At 42.2% G+C, this 6,930-nt stretch overlaps 1 pseudogene; it reads left to right on the top strand.

Moving 5' to 3' along the window:
- The first annotated feature begins 426 nt into the window (after positions 1–426).
- Positions 427–5,401, top strand: LOC139769514 (uncharacterized; annotated as a pseudogene).
- Positions 5,402–6,930: the final 1,529 nt, after the last annotated feature.

Genomic DNA, 6,930 nt, shown 5'->3' with positions numbered 1-6,930 from the left:
ATTTCGCGCGCAGACATGCAGACATCTTGGCTAGGGCCGAGACCGCCGAGCCCGCCGAGCCGGCGGCGCGGCCGAGCGACAGCCGAGCGTACGCGTACACGGTCGTCCCTTGTTTCTGGCCTCTGCTCGGTCCTCGCGGGAATCGCGGATCTCGTGTCTCGTGTCCTGCGTTTCGATCTCGAATCTCAACGTCTGAACAGTGGGCACGGATTGCCCACGTGCTGAGTTAAGTTCCGTTTTGCAAGTGTAGTTTTGCAAGTAATTTTTCACCTGGAGTCTGACATCGCAGTGGCGCGGATTGCATCATCTACGCGCGCGAGTTGGCGAGTGCCGGTTCCCGCTATAATTTTCCGTTATAAGTTTGCATCATTCTTTTTTCGTGTAATGAGCGTAACAATGAGTGATTCTATTAACCGTCTAACAACAATGAGAGCTGTGCTGGAAAACTTGAACGTGGAAGAAGAAGTTATGGACATTCTCGTAGGTGAGTAATATTACGTTTCTCGTATGCATATTCAACAATTAATAGATATACTAATAATTAATTTTTTACGGGTTTTGTCATACATGCTTGTTTTAACAATAACATTTTCATGTGCATGCATTGTCTATTCTTACTTTATTTTATTGTGTTTTTTTGTTCATAAGAGTTATCTGTACTAAAATAAGTCAAGGATCGGAAAATTTAAAGAATCGGAAAATTTCCGATGAAAATTGTCAAAAAGATCGTTATATTCCGATAAAAGATATCAAAAAGATCGAAGAAATTCCGATTACAAGAAATAAACTTTCAATGTAGAATAAAGCTCGACTAATATATATTCGAATATATATATATATATATACATATCTTTTTTCCACGTAATTTTTCAGAGGAAGATATAACGATCAACGATTTAAAAAGCTTTAGAAAAATTGACCTTGATAACTTAATAAAAAAATACGGCCAAAGAAGGAGATTTGGAAAAATTTTAGTGGAATGGATGTCGGCATGCCATCTTTCTATAGACCCCGAACTTTTGATGGTATATACCTATATAATTTTTCTCTCTATTTTATTTCTTTATTTACTCTATTATCTTCTCACATTAGTATTTATTGTTCTTTAATTATTTATTTGTGGTTTACTTAATTCTATACTTATTATTACTTTTTTTTATAAAAGAAGCACAAGTTTAAACAATAAAATAATAAAAATAAAAAAAATACTTTCCATATCTTTGATCTATTGTTTAATTTTTTTGCTTTGTTTCTAGTAATTTTTGCTTCAAAGTACTTTTTAAATTATTCTTGTGAAATTAAAATGTTTTTTAATAATACAATTTTGCATTTTTATTTACAATTAGTGCTACATTCTAACTTTATTTTATAACCTATTTTTACTATTAGTACTTCTTTATTTGTATATTGTATTTATTACAATAATTGTAACTATCGTTACTGTGTTAATACATAAACCACATACGAGTCGGTGGTCCGTCGTGCGTCGGGTAACAGTGGACGCGTTCGCGCTGTATATCGAATCGGATTGTGTTTCGCGTCACGCCGTCACCGTCACCCGCGGATCGCTATTCTCCCCAACCCCGTCTCTCGGTACGTTGACGGCTGCGGGCTGTCGACGATCGGCCAAACGGACGGAGTTCGACGAGACGGAAGAACGGTGCATGGGCTCGAACGTCCGGAAAAATGCGCGCGCGATGTTACATCGATGCGTTTCTCTCGCTTAACGCATGGATCTCGTTCTGTATGGATTAGAACTTAGAGGGTCGATTTCGTGACGAGTTCACGACCGGTACTCGATTCCGAAATGAAGTGCGTCGAATATCAAGGGATAATCGGAGCGCCGGCGAAGTGCGGATTCCATCGTTCGCGCGGATAAGTGTGCGCGTGCTCCGAATCGGTCGATTACACGAATTGACACGAAATCCAAAATGTTACAATGGTGCCACGTGAACCGCCAGTGACCGTGCGCGAGGGTGATTGACGGGACAATCGAGGATCGAGGCGTTCGAGAATCCGAGTGTCGCGTGAGGGAGAGAAGTAGCGCGCGAGGGGGTGCTTCGGGGAACGACGTGAAGTTGGCGCGGTAATCACGTGACTGCGCGGCGGGAAGGCCCGCGGATTCGCGAGAGCGAGATAACGCGCGCTCGCCGGCGTGTCGAATTGTTAATAGTCCGCGCGTTTTTGCTCGCGGGACGAAATGAGGGTGGCGACGGAGCGGCGCGGCCGTCGATGAGCCCGAAGTGGTGGAACGTGGGGGCCCGTGGCCCTGCAAGTCCGTTAGCAGCCCCCAGGCTCGTACGCCGCTCGCCGTCGCCGTCGGCCCGGGCATGATGCCACGAGGTCTGCCGACGACGAGACGTGGCCTGCGGGCGCTGGCGCTCGTCATCGCTACCGCCTGCGCCACGATTCTCCTCTACCAGGCCGTCGCACCGCGCCAGTGGGTCGACGAGATGAACGTGGCGAAAGTGAATAGCCGAAGCGTGATAGTGGAGGTGCCGGCGTTGAGAAAGTTAATCAGCGAGGAGTCGGCGGTGACGCCGCCGGTGGCGACGGCGACTATGGCACCGTTCGCCACGAATCTCGACGACGTGTTTATCAGCGTGAAGACCACCAAGCACTATCATCACTCCCGCTTGCCGGCCATCGTCGATACGTGGTTCCAGTTCGCCAAGAATCAGACCTGGTTCTTCACCCAGGGTGTCTAGTCGAGTCGAGCGGTAAAATTCCCTGACTTTTCCAGGTTTTCCAGGCTAAAAATCTTAATTTTCCATGACCATTTTCTAACAAATATCTATGTTCACGAGGGCATTAATCCATAATTTGAAAGTTAATAGAAAAGTGACTTTTCAGTAAAATACAGATAAAATAAATTATAATACTCCAGAACGGAAGAAAACATTGTTTTATTGGCGAGGAGTGTTAATTGTCAGAATTTTACAACACATTACATCATCAGATTATCAAAATAAACATTAATATTAGTGTTTTTTAACACTTAGCTATAATTTGTTTAAAATAATTTTTATATAAACACTCGTTTAAACATTTTATGATTAACACTTAAAATAGTAGTATATTTTTCAATCGAAAAATTACTCGTATCATATCAAGTACCAATTCAACTAGTAATAGTATATGTCAACTGGCGAACTAGTGAAGAAAATCATATCTCATGTAAATTACATAATGAGATTAGAAGGCTTAACATAATAGTGATTCGTAATAGTAGTAGATTCCGTAATAGTTCCGTGATTTATTTGCGATGGTTAATCGTGGAAAGAATGCACTCTTCGGAGGGTCGAGAGACACTCAAACAATTTATTCTTGCATATCTCTTTCCTTGATTTTCACGTGCAAGCTCCTCTTTGTACCACATATGCGCATTACGAGCTGCATGTATCAAATCTTTCGTTATGACGAAATTTTCAAGTCCTCCCTTGGCATTGACTGTATCATAGATGGTTCTTTGAGCGATCAACGACTTTTCTTTTTGATTTTCGATGAAACATTGCTTATTTACGGAAAAACCTCGTTCTACGGCAACGTTTCCGTGAGAAAGAATCATAACGCTTTTCATGAAACTTGACAAATTTTCGTAATCTTTCTTACTGCAACTCGTGATAAGATCGACCCAGAAATGATCCAAACGAATCTCGGATCGCTTGAAAGTTTTAAACTTCTCTTGAACGACGGGGATATTATACTAATGAGATGTCCGTACTCGCGGTCAATTTTATCAACCGTTATTTCCGATATCAAATTATTTTCCACATAAATCCGTAATGCGAAAGACAACCGCTTATAAGCGATTTCTCCTCGACTCGCTATGGCCGGATCCATGCAAGAAACGGCTTTTGTTAGAGGAAATTTGAGAGGAGAGCGAACCATAATCTTCTCTACAAAGATTTGAAGACATTGGCGTACTTGGTTTTTAAATTGTAGTATTTCGAGATCCGAAATGCCTTTTTCGTGTTTGAGTGCAACTTCAGTCGCATATCCAACTTTTATGTATTTCGTTGTACCAAATTATCCTTCTTAGTAACGTCGATTTTGGAAAGATCCGTTTCCTTCAAGTTCAGGACATCATCCTTTACGAATCTCCTCATGATAGATCACAAGTGCATAAATTTCATCGTAAAGAAATGAAGTCAACGGATGATCGGATTGAAATTCGGACATAAATAGCTGTACATCGCTCGCGAGGGATTGAAAAAAGGTCAATTTAGGAACGAGTAATTTGTCATCTAACGCGGTCGAAACCGTTTCAAAACTAGCGCATTTTGGAATCTTTTTTTCTTTGATAACTTTTGCCACGTATTTACATACATTCGGTAGAATGCCACGAGCTCGTTCAGCAACAGCGATATTCTCCAACCATCGAATTCCACACAAAAAAAATATATATATACACGTCATCGATGTCGTGACTCTTTCTGTCTCAAAGTTTCTGATTTTAATAATTTTTTGCGAGATAAAAAAAGAACAGAAAATGTCATTTTTTAAGTTTTTAACGAAATTCCAGAAAAGTCACAAAATTCCATGACTTTTCCATGACTTTTCCAGGAGCACGCAAATTCCCTGACATTTCCAGGTTTTCCAGGTTTCCATGACCGCTAGACACCCTGGACTCACCGACAGTGATGACCCTTACTTCCAAAATCAAACCAACAGCCACATGATCAACACCAAGTGCTCATCCTCGCACAATCGGCGGACCCTTTGTTGTAAAATGTCGGTGGAATTCGACAGATTTCTCGACAGTGGCCGAAAATCGACTAATTCAAGACGTTCCGGTTGGATAACGAAGGCAAGTAGATACTCACGTAAAAAGGAGCAAAGAAGTAGAAGGAACAATGGAGTTAAAGTAGAGCAAGACGAGGAAGAAAGGAAGGAACATAAAAGAAGAACGGAGGAACAAGTGAACATGGAGGAAGAATCAAAAACGCAAAGAGAACGGAGTAATGTGGAATAGAAGCGACCGAAAGAAAGTGAGGTTAAGAAGAGGACAGGAATGAAGACGAGGGAGAGAGAAAAGACGCCAGAAAAAAAACCGGAAACAACGAGCGTAGGAAGGGTGAAAAGAGATGGCACGGAAGTGAGGACTAGTAGATGGCAGCAGCGGTGAGTCTAGCGATAGCCGAGTCAGTGTGGGGTGCCGGCCTCTCCAAAAGAGTAGGTTGGCACCACCGCATGACGTGAGGCGAAGCATAGGACAAGCAGCGATAGAGGGCATAGCCAAAGCCGGGGCGGTGCGGGGTGCCAGCCTCTCCAAAAGAGTGGGTTGGCACCACCGCGCAGCGTAGAGGCGAAGCAAGGACAAACAACAACAGAAGGCACGAAAATAACCAGGAGCCGGGAATGGAAGGAAGCGAAGGATAGGTGGCGGAGAGGTGAGAGACAGCCAATGAGAGTGGCGGGGAGAAGAGAGAGCGGGGGGCGCAGCGCAGGATGAAAAATGAGTTGACAGAAGCAGTTGGTACACATGGAAAACGAAAGCCGTGGCATCAAAACAGAGAAGGAAAGGTTAGAAGTAGTAAATAAAAGTTAAGAACGGTAAGGTTAGAAGGCGGTCGAAAGGCAAGAAATGAGAAGAAGAAAGATTGCGGAGGTACAACCTGAGGAAAGTAAGTAATAGCCAAATTTGAAAGGTTAACAAGGAGAGGACAAAGAAAAGAGAGAAGGGGAAAAGAGGGAGGGGAAGGAGGGAAGGATAAAATAAGCACAAGAATAATATATGATTCCCCTTATTATAGCAATAGGAAAAGAGAGAATGCAGAGGACAGAACAAATAATGGAAGAGAAAGAATGGAGGAAAGAAATACTGAAGGAGATAAGAAAGGTAGGACAAGAAGTCAAGGAAGATATAAGGAAGGAAAGAGAAGAATTCAAGAAGGGAATAAAGGAGATAAGAATAAGGTTGGAAAAGCTAGAGAAACAGCAAGTGCAAAGCAAAGAGAGCGAGGAACAGGAGGAAGAAGAAGAAAGGAAGGAGAGGGAACATGCCAGGCAGAGTCAAAGGGAGAGAGAGAGATAGCAGAAGCGAAAGAAAGCAGCAGAAAACTGAAGAAAAAGAGAATGGAAGAAGAGATGGTGGAAAGCAGTGAAGAAAGGTAGAGCGAAAGCGAGTGGGGAAGAGACTGGTGGGAGGAAGTGGCGAACGAAGAAGAAAAAAGAAGCAGAAGAGGAAAAAAGAACAACGAGACAGAAAGAAGAAGGAAAGAAAGTGACAGGGAAGAAGGTTATACGACAGGAAAAAGCAGAGCAAGAAAAATGGCAGAAGAAAGAGAGGATGAAGTAAGAAGAAGGAGAGAGGGGAAAGAAAGAGAGAAAATGCTGAAAGAAGAAAGGGAAAGAAGAGAGAAAGCGGAAAAGAAAAAAAGGACAATATGGAAAAGAGTGACAGGGGAAGAAATAAAAGACAGGAAAGAACTAATAGAAACAATAATGGAGAATATAACAGGAAAGATAGTACCAATAAGAAGAATGACAGAAGGAACAGGAGCAGATAAAAAAACAATAATTTTCACAGAGTTAGAGGAAGAAGAAAATAAGGAGGAGATAATAAGAAAAAGACAAGAAATCTGGAGAAGATGGGAAATAGGAGTGGATGAAGAACTAACGCAAGAAGAAAGGGCATATAGACACAAGCTAGTGGAAAAGGCAAAGGTGGAAAGGATAAACGAAAAAGCGGTAGTGCTGACGAACAGGAGGTTATGGATCGAAGGAAAAGAAATAAAATGGGACGAGGAGAAAAAAAAATGGAGGAGAGTATGGAGGTCAGAGGAGACGAGGGAGGGCTGTTTCTATTGAAGGAAGGAAGGAGGAAACAGAAGAATAAAAAAAGAAACGGGAAGGAAGTAGGAAATAAGAACATAATGTATAATGTATATGTGTGTATATTTTGGTTTTCAGGAAAGAACGCTGAGT

The sequence above is a fragment of the Temnothorax nylanderi genome, unplaced genomic scaffold, assembly GCF_030848795.1.
Source record: "Temnothorax nylanderi isolate EJ_2023f unplaced genomic scaffold, tnyl_v1.0 TNYL_tig0022_pilon, whole genome shotgun sequence".
NCBI classification, from domain to species: domain Eukaryota; kingdom Metazoa; phylum Arthropoda; class Insecta; order Hymenoptera; family Formicidae; genus Temnothorax; species Temnothorax nylanderi.
Note: the sequence above shows the minus strand (reverse complement) of the source record. Positions and strands in the feature narration are given on the sequence as shown.